The sequence below is a fragment of the Pongo pygmaeus genome, chromosome X, assembly GCF_028885625.2.
Source record: "Pongo pygmaeus isolate AG05252 chromosome X, NHGRI_mPonPyg2-v2.0_pri, whole genome shotgun sequence".
NCBI lineage: Eukaryota > Metazoa > Chordata > Mammalia > Primates > Hominidae > Pongo > Pongo pygmaeus.
The window spans coordinates 107,502,022-107,514,466 of NC_072396.2; the positions used below are offsets into that span (position 1 = coordinate 107,502,022).

At 44.3% G+C, this 12,445-nt stretch overlaps 1 long non-coding RNA gene across 7 annotated transcripts in view; it reads left to right on the plus strand.

The window, feature by feature from the left end:
- Positions 1-12,445, plus strand: part of LOC129025219 (uncharacterized) — a 105,538-nt gene that overhangs the window by 37,187 nt on the left and 55,906 nt on the right. The gene's annotated exons all lie outside the window — the stretch shown is intronic.

Below are 12,445 nucleotides of genomic sequence, written 5' to 3' on the forward strand. Positions count from 1 at the left end.
GCTGCTATAAAGACACATGCACACGTATGTTTATTGTGGCATTATTCACAATAGCAAAGACTTGGAACCAACCCAAATGTCCAACAATGATAGACTGGATTAAGAGAATGTGGCACATATACACCATGGAATACTATGCAGCCATAAAAAAGGATGAGTTCATGTCCTTTATAGGGACATGGATGAAATTGGAAATCATCATTCTCAGTAAACTATCGCAAGAACAAAAAACCAAACACCGCATATTCTCACTCATAGGTGGGAATTGAGCAATGAGAACACATGGACACAGGAAGGGGAACATCACACTTCAGGGACTGTTGTGGGGTGGGGGGAGTGGGGAGGGATAGCATTGGGAGATATGCCTAATGCTAGATGACGAGATAGTGGGTGCAGCGCACCAGCATGGCACATGTATACATATGTAACTTACCTGCACATTGCGCACATGTACTATAAAACCTAAAGTATAATAATAATAATAATAATAATAATAAAACTAAAAAAAAAAAAATAAAGTGGCATGATTAAGTGGTAAAAAAAAAAAAAAAAAAAAGAAAAGGAAGATTGGAAAGACTCAGCAATGCTTGGGGTTGGGACTGAGGGGACAGGCAGGAGGGAAAGAAGCAAGATTTGGGACAAGTTGCATTTGGAACAGAGACTAGGGAGGGTCCGATGTGTAAAAGAATGCCTGGACGTCAGGCACCTCAGACCATTTGCCTATTTTACAACAAGAATTATTTAGATCTTCTAGGATGGAAGAATTGAAAGTGCTGTTTTCTGGCTATTTGGAACCACTGTTGAGTTTGTACTGGGGTCAAGTGGCATTGCAGAAGAAAATAAGGCATTTAGGTTTTAGGTCAGGTGTGAGTTGTAGAGGTTTTAAGTTCTTGAGAACGCAGGCTAAGGGAGAAGGAGGAGGAATGGAGGGTGGAAGGTTGCCTATAGTGAAGGAGGCAAATCCAGAGAAAAGAGAGGGTAGAGACACAGAGAGAAGAGGTGGGGGGTGCTTGCTCCCCAGGAAAGTGGAGAGAAAAGAGAGAGTAGAGACATCGAGAGAAGAGGTGGGGGGTGCTTGCCCCCCAGGAAAGTGGAGAAGGGGTGGGGACACGGAGAGAAGGGGTGGGGGGTGCTTGCCCCCAGGAAAGTGAAGAAGGGGTAGGTAGAGACACAGAGAGAAGGGGTGGGGGGTGCTTGACCCCCAGGAAAGTGGAGAAGGGGTGGGAGGTGCTTGCCCCCCAGGAAAGTGCAAAAGGGGTGGGAGGTGCTTGCTCCCCAGGAAAGTGGAAAAGGGGTGGGTAGAGACATGGAGAGAAGGGGTGGGGGGTGCTTGCCCCCCAAGAAAGTGGAGATGGGGTGGGAGGTGCTTGCCCCCCAGGAAAGTGGAAAAGGGGTGGGAGGTGCTTGCCCCCAGGAAAGTGGAAAAGGGGAGAGAGGTGCTTGTCCCCCAGGAAAGTGGAAAAGAGGTGGGTAGAGACATGGAGAGAAGGGGTGGATGAGCAGCCCTGGGCTGCAATGTGGGTGAGCAGCCAAAGCAGGCATCCCCACAATTGACTTGCCACCGAGGCAATGTGGGTGAATGACCAAGGCAGGCATCCCCACGGTGATCAGACACCAATGAAATGTAGGTGAATAATCAGGCAGGCATCCCCGCATGATTAAACACCAAGGGAAGACCATCTTCCAGAGTCCGTGACCGGTGCCAGAGTTTTGGGTCCACAGATAAAATGTGTCTCCTTTGTCTCTACCAGAAAAGGAAAGGAACTGAAATTAAGAGAAGGGAGAGATTGAAGTGTGGTGCCAAGATTGAAAGGAGAAAGAGGTTGAAGGATAGTGAGAGAGGTTGGAGAAGAGAGTAAAAAGAGGCCGCTTACCTGATTTAAAATTGGTGAGATGTTCCTTGGGCTGGTTGGTCTGAGGACCAGAGGTTGTAGGTGGATCTTTCTCACAGAGCAAAGAGCAGGAGGACAGGGGATTGATCTCCCAAGGGAGGTCCCCCGATCCGAGTCACGGCACCAAATTTCACGCGCGTCCGTGCGAAGAGACCACCAAACAGGCTTTGTTGAGCAATAAAGCTTTTTATTTCACCTGGGTGCAGAGGGGCTGAGTCTGAAAAGAGAGTCAGTGAAGGGAGATAGGGTTGGGGCCATTTTATAGGATTTAGGTAGGTAAAGGAAAATTACAGTCAAAGGGGGTTGTTCTCTGGCGGGCAGGGGCAGGGGTCACAAGGTGCTCAGTGGGGGAGCTTTTGAGCCAGGATGAGCCAGGAGAAGGCATTTCACAAGGTAATGTCATCAGTTAAGGCAGGAACAGGCCATTTTCACTTCTTTTGTGATTCTTCACTTACTTCAGGCCATCTGGAGGTATACGTGCAGGTCACAGGGGATATGATGGCTTAGCTTGGGCTCAGAGGCCTGACAACCCATTATTGGTAATATCACCCCTCTTAGGAATGCATAAAATACCATCATAAAGACAAAAGCTTGAACCCCATTCCTGCCCCTCACTTCATGTATGTTAGTGGAATCTTTTTTCAGCCTTTGTCAGCCTGCCCTTGGTCATCTGTAAAAGGGGACTCACAGTGCCTTCCTTAGGAAACTGTTCTGTGGGGTAAGTTAGAAATTTGTATAGAGTAGATGGCACCTAGTAGGACTTCAATAGGTGGTCATCCTGGCCCAACTTTCTCCTCCCTCCCAAAGAAGTGATGACAGTTACCTAAACCAAACAATATGACTGACATAGAGACCACCAGAAAATGGAGCAGGAAGTAGAATGTACTCACAATTACATTATGAATGAAGCTTTGGAGCCATTTCTCTGTTGCAGGAGGACTTTGCTGAGGGATACGGGGAGAGGGAAGAATATTGCCAAACCATTTCTTTAATTTTGCATTATTTTCTGTTCCCTTATTTCATCTTCGAGATTGATATTGGAATAGCCATTTCCTATTGAGCCCAAAATGAAGAGAGTGCAAATAAAGAGAAGGCAGGGATCACAAGCCCTTGACAGACACATTGCCATCTACAGGACACTGCACCCAGATTTCATCTGCACAATCAGCTTCTTCAAAGAGAGAGAGGCTGTTGAGTTAGTACCCATGAGGACACAATACTAGAAATGTGTAAAACTATAAGTTTTTAAGTCCTAGAAAGTCATCATCTGTAAATGAGACTTTTGGGTATGCTTTGGGGAGGTTAAGCGGTAGAATCCCATTTCTGCTTCTTATTCGATGAGTCTGAAAAAATTGATTTTCCATCAGTGAGTTTGATTTTGTCATCTGTAAATTGAGAATAATAATGCTTTCCTCACAGAGTCATCGTGAGAAAATTATGCAAAAATGTAATTGTTTGTACATGTTTATATATGTGTCATAAAAAAGTGCCCTTTTGCACTTTTTTTCTCTTAAAATAGTGTTTCTGAGATATCTGTATATAAGACAACTTTGAGGCTATTTTGATATTTTTAGCCATGCTGCTGTGACCATTCTTACACAAGAACCTGAGACTCTCTGCAGTTCAGAGCTAAGCACATAGTAGCTGATGGGGAACTCACTTGATTTTCTCAAAAATGTTGCCAAGTATCTCCACAAAGAAGTTGCACACATTTTTCCTCTCCTGGAAAAGTAATGGAGTTTTCATGGCCCCACATTGTCCATATAAAGAGGGTTCAGTATAAACACAAAATCACCAATTCAGCTTTATTTTTAAACTTTAGAATTATTCCAAAATATTATATGAGTTATAAAGTGGGATCATTATATTTGTATTTAGAAATGTACATGTGAAATATGCTGCCATGGTTAGAATGTTTGCCCCCTCCAATATGCATGTTGAAATTTGATTGATTGCCATTGTGACTTTATTAGGAGATGGTGTTACCAGTGTGAGGTTCTTGGTTCTCAGTGTAACAGGAATTAACATGAGGCCAGGCAAACTTTTCCCAGGCAATGTTTATTAAGACTTATGCCCAGAAACACTGGGCATAAGGGAGATGGCACAGGAAAAAGAGTCCTCCAGCTGGCTCCCTAAGGGGAGCTTCTCAGCGTTTTTTATTGGGTAGGGTACAGAGATTGACATCAGGAACCTCTGCCTCCTGGAGTGATTTCTTCCTTCCTGTTATGGTGTCTGTGCATGCTTGGTCCTGGTTGAAGTCTTGGTCCATGCTCAGTGGGTTCAAGATAGTGGTGTTGCTCACTACTGCTGGCCCAGGAAGGTCATATAGTAGCCATTCTGGGGTCTCCTGCGCATGTGGATGTTAGGGTCAACTGCCTTGGGGAAGATTTATGGTTGGAGTGTTGCATATCTTAACTTCTTTAAGGTCCTGTTATCAGCAGGTATGGTACCTTGAGTAAGATTTATAGTGCAAGGTCTGGATGGTCTAGTAGGGGTCCCTGCTGGCCACAGGGCCCCGCATCAGCTTGCAGTAGAGGTCCTTGGTGGAACCCAGGGGACCTCAGGCTGTGGATGTGCTGATGTGGGTGCCCTTGGCTAGGCTGAAGTTGGCAGGTGTGGGCTGAAGCTGCTGCCTGCTATTGCCAGTGCCCTTGCTGTACCCAGCAGTGCCTGGCCAGCCAGCCAGCAGCAGTAACACAAGGTCCTGAGGGCCACTCATGCACAGTGCATTACCAGTGCAGAGCTGTGCACAACACTGTCATCTTCCTGGCTCCAGGCTGCATCCCAATACTCCAGGGACAGGGTGTGTAGTGAGCTCACGACAACATGTGTGGTGGGAACCCAGCAAGTCTGGGAAACAAAAATGCATTTGTGAGGGTGAGGGCTATGAACCAAAAATAAAATTCAAATGCCCACCACACAACAATCTGAATGGACTTCCTGTTCTGCCAGGGAGGGCAATCTAAAATTTAACCTGAAGGACTGGTTCAGGTCATCACGGGAAGTGGTGGTTGGACGTGCCTCATTATACCCCTCCAGCATTAATATCAACACAAACCTTAAGTCTGATATGAAACATTTATAGTCTATTCTCTCTAAAGCCTGCTACTTGGAGGCTTCATCTGCATGATAAAACCTAGTGGCTCACACCTGTAATCCCAGCACTTTGGGAGGCTGAGGTGGGCGGATCATGAGGTCAGGACTTTGAGACCAGCCTGGCCAACATAGTGAAAACGCATCTCTACTAAAAATACAAAAATCTAGCCAGGCGTGGTGGTGGGCACCTGTAATCCCAGCTACTTGGGAGGCTGAGGCAGGAGAATCGCTTGAACCCGGGAGGTGGAGGTTGCAGTGAGCCGAGATTGCACCATTGCACTCCAGCCTGGGCGACAGTGTGAGACTCGGTCCCAAAAAACAAACAAACAACAACAACAAAAAAACCTAGGTCTCTGCAACTCCTTATCATAACCCAGACATTCTTTTCTACAGATAAGAACTCTTTCAACCTATTGCCAATCAGAATATGTTTAACTCTACCTATGATCTGGAAGCCCACATCCCCACCCCCCACCCCCAACTCCCCCTTTGAGTTGCCCCACCCTTCCAGATTGAACCAATGTAAACCTTACATGTATTGATTGATGTGTTATGTCTCCCTAAAATGTACAAAAGTGAGCTGTACCCCGACCACTTTGGGCACATGTCATCACGACCTCCTGAGGCTGTGTCATGGGCACATCCTTAACTTTGGCAAAATAAACTTTCTAAATTGATTGAGACTTGTCTCAGATAATTTTTGGTTTAAAGAGGCAAGTCCCATCCCTACTGTGTCTCAGTGGGACTGTCAACGAAAAAAGTCAAACTCGGTACAATATTTGAAGAGATTTATTCTGAGCCAAATATGAGTGACCAACGGCTTATGATACAGCCGAGGGATATTCTGGGAAAATGTACCCAAGTGGTCAGGCTACAGCTTGTTTTTGTTTTGTTTTGTTTTTTGAGACAGACTCTTGCTCTGTTGCCCAGGCTGGAGTGCAGCAGCATGATCTCAGCTCACTGCAACCTCCACCTCCTGGTTTAATCAATTCTCCTGTCTCAGCCTCCTGAGTAGCTGGGACTCAATTCTCCTGTCTCAGCCTCCTGAGTAGCTGGGACTACAGGTGTGTGGCACTACACCCAGCTAATTTTTGTATTTTTAGTAGAGACTGGGTTTTGCCATGTTGCTGGGCTGGTCTCGAATTCCTGACCTCAGATGATCCACCCCCACCCCCAACTTAGCCGCTGATACAGCTTGATTTTATACATTTTAGGGTGACATAAGTTATCAATAAATACATATAAGATGTACATTGGTTTGGTCAGGAAAGGCAGGACAACTGGAAGCCGGGGAGGGGGCTTCCAGGTCATAAGTGGTTTTAAAGATTTTCTGATTGGCAATTGGTTGAAAGAGTTATTATCTAAAGACCTGGAATCAATAGGAATGTCTGGGTTAGGGCAAGGGGTTGTGGAGACCAAGGTTTTATCATGCAGATGCAGCCTCCAGGGAGAGGCTTCAGAGCTCTTATCAGACCTAAAAAGGTGCCAGACTCTTGGTTAATTCTCTCCTGGATCAGAGGAAAGACCTGGAAAGGATAGGGAATTCTCTATAGAATGTAGATTTTTGCCAGAAGAGACAACTTTGCAGGGCCGTTTCAAAATATGTCAAGGAGATATGTTTTGTGGTAAAGTACTTTGATTCCATTCAGGGCCTGCTATGTTGTGATGCCACACTAGAGTCAGTCTGGAATTTGGTGTCTTATTTGGTGTGTTTATTGCTACAAAGTCTTGTTTTGTCAGTCTTAAGATCTCTTTTAATGTTAATGCTGGTTAGTTGTGCCTGAATTCCAAAGACAGAATAGTATAATGAGGACGTCTGACCACCCATTCCCACCATGGCCTGAACTAGACTTTCAGATTTACTTTGGAATGCCCTTGGCCAAGAGGGGAGGTCTATCAGTCTGTTGGGGGGCTTAGAATTTTACTTGTGGTTTACAGAACCTTTGAGAAGTGTTTGGGCTGTGAAGGCTCTACCTTCATGAATGGATTGTCATTATTACAGAAGGTGGTTCATTATTGCAGGAGTGAATCTGTTATAAAAGGGTACGTTCAGATCTCTTTTGCCTCTTGCCCTCTGCCCTGTGATGACACACCAAGAAGGCCCTCACCAGATGCTGGTCCCTCAATCTTTGATTTCTCATCCTCCATAACTGTCAGCCAATAAAATTCTGTTAATTATAAATTGCCCAGTCCTAGGTATTGTCTTATAGCAGCAAAAACAGACTAAGACAGGAAATTGGTGTCAAGAAGCCTGGCTGTTGCTATAAAAAAATACCTGAAAACGTAGATGCAGCTTTGGAACTGGATAATGGGTGGAGGCTGGAAAATTTTGGAGGAGCAGGGTAAAAAAGCCTAGATTTCTATGAATGGAACAATTCAGGTGAGGGCTCAAAGAAGAGAACTGTAGGGAAAGTCTGAAGCTTCTTAGAGATTACTTAAGTGGTAATTGCTGGGTGAGGTGTCAGAGCCCCAACATCAGAAGTGGTTGACTTGCAGGTTGGTAAGAATTTACTGACAACAGTATAGGTTTGAAAAAGGAAAGTTTTATTAGAAAGAAAGAATATTGCAGAAGAATGCAGCATTTACGGACCTTAAAGTGGGAGCTTAAGTGTAATTTGGACCATATTAGCCATGTAGGTCATGATAAGTGATTACATTTGTAGACATTTTGGTTCCTTAATGTCAGCAAGGGTTGTACAATGAGTTTTGACATGGATGGATTCCAGAGATGTATAGAAATTCTAGTTACTTAGAAAATTTTTGAAAGAGGCCTGGAACCTTTAGGCACTAGGGAAGTTTAATTACTTCTAAATTCCTCAGATAAGGAATTTTGCCTCAGAATGGCCTGTTTGATGGTTGCCAGGTGTTTTTGGCTTTCTTCATTACACTTCTAAATTCCTCAGATAAGGAGTTTTTGTCTCCAGGGCTTACTCGATGGCCACCTGGTGATTTTGCTCTCCTGACTTTCCCCCTGACAAATATTTTGGTAAAATCTTTGACCCTTTAGTAATGATCAGAATGTTCGTAGAAATATGGACAGTAAAGGCCATTCTGATGAGGTCTCACATATAAATGAGGAACAAAGTATTATAAACTGGAGGAAAGGCCATCTTCATTATAAAGTGGCAAAGAACTTGGCTGAATTGTTTCCAAGCCCACACAAGGGCTTTGTGGACAGCATAGTTGAAGAGCAGTGAGCTAGGAAATCGGTGAAAGAAACATCTAAACAAAAAAACGTTCAATATGTTGTGTGTCTTCCTTCAACTGCATACAGTAAAATGCTAGAGAAAAAAATGATTTAAAGATGGAATTTATAATTAAAAGGGAGCCAGGCACGGTAGCTCACGTCTGTAATCCCAGCACATTGGGAGGCCAAGGCAGGTGGATCACTGGAGATTAGGGGTTCGAGACTAGCCTGGCCAACATGGTGAAAGCCCATCTCTACTAAAACTACAAAAATTAGCCAGGTGAGGTGGCACATGCCTGTAATCCCCACTACTCAGGAGGCTGAGGCAGGAGAATCGCTTGAACCCAGGAGGCGGAGGTTGCAGTGAGCCAAGAGCACACCACTGCACGCCACCCTGGGCAATAGAGTGACTTCATCTCAAAAAAAAAAAAAAAAGTGGGGTGGGGTGGGGAACAAAACTTAGAGATTTAAAGGATTCTCAGCCTAGTCAGGTGGTAGAGAATCAAAGAGCACTTTCAGGAGAGGAAACCAAGGATGTTTCCAAGTGACCATTTCATAAGGAGATTGGTGTGGATAGAAGGAAGCCAGGGGCTATTCATCAGAACAATGGGAGAATGAACCCAAAGTCACTTCAGAGATTACCAGTGCCACCCTTCCCATCACAGGCTCTGAGTGCCAAGACCTGGGTGAAGGAAATATGTCAAAAAGAGAGGCTGAGGACGACCTTAGAACCTTTGGACTCACGTCCCAGGACTGCTTCAATTTTCTGCTCCCCATATTCCAGTGCAGCATTTCTTGACTACCCCAGTCATGGCTCAAATGGGCCAAGGTGCAGCTTGACTTGCCACACTGGAAGGTACAAGTCATAAACCATGGTGGAATCCACATGATGCTAACTCTGCAGGTGTGCAGTATGCAAGAGCTGTATGGGCATGTCTTCCTCTACCTAGATTTCAAAAGATGTTTCAGACAGCCTTGGTGGACAAGCAGAGACTTGTTGCAGAGGTGGACCAAAAGCAGAGAGCCCTCACTAGGGCAATGCCCAGTGGAAACCCAGCTTTGATGTGGAAGTTCTGCTGGACATTTCCTTAGTCAGGACTCTCTCCAGTCAAAACTGTGGGGTCAGAGCCACTGCAGAGAGTCCCCACTGGGACAATGCCTCGTAGAATTTTGGGAGTGGACTGCCTGAGAGACCCCAGAATTGTAGGGCTACTACTGTGCAACACCAGCCTAAGAGAGCTGCAGGCATGAGACTCCAACCTGTGAGAACTGCTGTGTGGGCTAAGCCCAGAAAAGACATAGGGGCAGAGCTGCCTAAGGCCTTGGGGGCCCAATTTCACCTCAGTGTGTCCAGGAGATGGGACATGAGGTCAAGGAAGCTTATTCTGGAGCATTAAAATTTAATGTTGTTCACCCTGTTAAATTTTGGACTTACTTGGGACCCTCTTTTCTTGTCTATTTCTCCTTTTTGGAATGGGAGTGTCTATCCATTGCCTGTCCCACCATTGTATTTTAAAACACATAACTTGTTTTGATTTCACAGGCTCACAGCTGGAGAGGAATTTGCCTCAGGATGAATCATGCCTTCTGTTGAGTTAGATAAGACTCTGGACTTAGGCCTTTTGAGTTGATGTTGGAACTAGTTAAGACTTGTGGGGCTATTGGGATGGAATGAATGTATTTTGTATGTGAAAAGGACATAAGTTTTGAGGGGCCATTGATGAGATGCTATGGTTTAAATGTTTGTCCCCGCCAAAACTCATGTTGAAATTTGATTGCCATTGTTACAGTATGGTTGAGTATAACTTACTCAAAATGCTTGGGATTAGAAGTGTTTTAGCTTTCAGATTTTTAAATATTTGCATTATACTTACCAGTTGAGCATCCCAAATCAAAAAATTCAAAATCCGAAATGCTCCAGTGAATATTTCTGCAGGTTATATTTGCACTCAACTGCTTCTGATATTGGAGGATTTCAGATTTCATATTTTCAGATTTGAGATGCTCAATCTGTATTAAGACGTGGGATAATTAAGAGGTGATTAGTTAGCTAGGCATGGTGCTGTGTGCCTGTGTTCCCATCTGCTTGGGAGGCTGAGAGAGAATCACTTGAGATTTGAGGATACAGTGAACTATGATTGCAGCCTGGGTGAGAGAGTGAGGCCCTGTCTCTTTAAAAAACAAAAAAAAAGAGAGAAAAAGAAAAAAAAAAAAAAAAAAAAAAAGAAGCGATTGGGCCGTGAGGGTTCTGCCTTCATGAATGGATTAATGCCATTATCACAGGAGTGGATTTCTTATCACAGGAGTAGGTTTGTTGTACAAGGGCAAGTTTGGCCCCCTTTCACTCTCTCACTTGCCCTCTTGCCTTCCACCTTGTGATGACACAGCAAGAAAGCCCTCACAAGATGCTGACATCTTGATCTTGAACTCCCCGGCCTCCAGAACTGTGACCCAATACATTTCTGTTCATTATAAATTACCTAGTCTCAGGTATTTTGTTACAGCAGTGCAAACGAACTAAGGCATATGCCATTCATAAAGAAATAAGATAGGGAGAAGTGAAAAGTAATAATGTTGTGAAATACATTATTTGCACAGACCTAGTAAAACATGTACTTTCATCCCGTATTTTGTTGGGAGACATTAGTATAAAAGATTTTAAAATTTAATCAGGCTAGCTTTTAATGTTCATGCTCTTTGACAAAGCAATGTTCCTATGGCAACTTATCATCCAGATACAGCCTGAAGAGGCCATAGCCATCATCACTTACTTGTCCCAGCTACTTCAGACGGGCCATTTTTCTAGCTGGCTTGTTGCCTTCAGCCCCCTGCCGCCGACCCTGCTTCATCCATTCTTCTATCCAAACAAGAAAATCTGTCTCATGGCTGGATCCACCTCAAGCATTGATATAGAGCAGTACTCATGTTCTTCTACCTCTTGGTTCAAACTAGAAAATCTACCATGACAAGATGCTACAAAACACGTACTCCTAACCACAATAGACAGCCATGGAGCTACTTCAAGCATTGATATGGAACAGTGCTCAGGTCTCTACTCCTGGAGGGACTTGTAGACATCCAATCTCATCCCTGCCTGAAGAAGTCTCCCGTCTGTCCCCTTTCTGTGTCCTCAAAGGCACAGGCAGGTGAGGGGCGTTTGCTTCTGCTTCTGGCCCTGCCATAAACCTCCCTTCAGACAAGGTGAGGGGGCACAAAGGCTGGCTTCCTCCTGCAGAAAGGGTAAACACAGGGAGAACAGAGATGAATCTCGCAGCAGCACGTATCCTGATAAATTTGCTAAAGATCCCTCACTAGCAATTCAAGGTACCTAGGCTGGTAGGTTCTGTCCCTGGCTCTGGCAGTGGACCTGGTGACCAACCTCTTTACCATCTAGCTCTGTGGTTAGCAGTATCTGTTTTGTAGTCACATACATCCCTGAAGAGAGGATATTGATACCTCACTAGCAGGGCTGTCATGAGATTAAATCCAGACGCTAACATGAAGAACCTGGAGCTAGGACCCTCTGAACAACCTGCTCCATAAGTAGAAGCTGTGTTTCTTCCCTGGAACAGGGAACTCATGTGGCAACTTGACCTGCCCTCTCAGCCAGGGCCCCTAATCAGGATGCAAATCAGAGTCACATTGATGAGCCTTTTGTAAACCCTCAGCTGAAACTCTCTTGTTGGTGGTAATAGGACTTCTGTACAAAGGCCATTGAAGTCATTAAATCATAATAATATGGCCTTAGAACCAGATATGTCTATTTGATGCCAACAGTGTATGTGAGTGCCCATTTCCTCTTTACTCTTCTGACTAGCTTTTATTGTTATTTCCAGGGTTTTTCGTTTGTTTTATTCCCAGATTTTGTGTTAGTTTTTCATCTGATCATCCCATTTTCCCCAGTTCTGCCCCATTGGAAGTATTATCTCAGATGGTTTTTAACTTACAAATTCAGAGGCTTATCCCATAGGATGGTCAGATTTAGCAAATGAAAACACAAGATGCCCATTTAAGTTTGAATTTCAAAAAAAAAAAACAAAATTATATTATGTGTCACGTATACTAAAAAGTACTAGTTATTTTTCTGGATTTCAAAGTTAATGAGTCTTTTGTATTTCATCGGGCAATCCTGTACATGGTGTTGCAATATAGGGTAGGACCAAGGTGCTCTGGTCTGGTCAACAGCCCCAGGTGAGCTCTCAACAGATGCCAGCACCAGTTATCATCTATGCAAGTGATCTCTTTTGGATGTACCAAACGATTGAAGCCT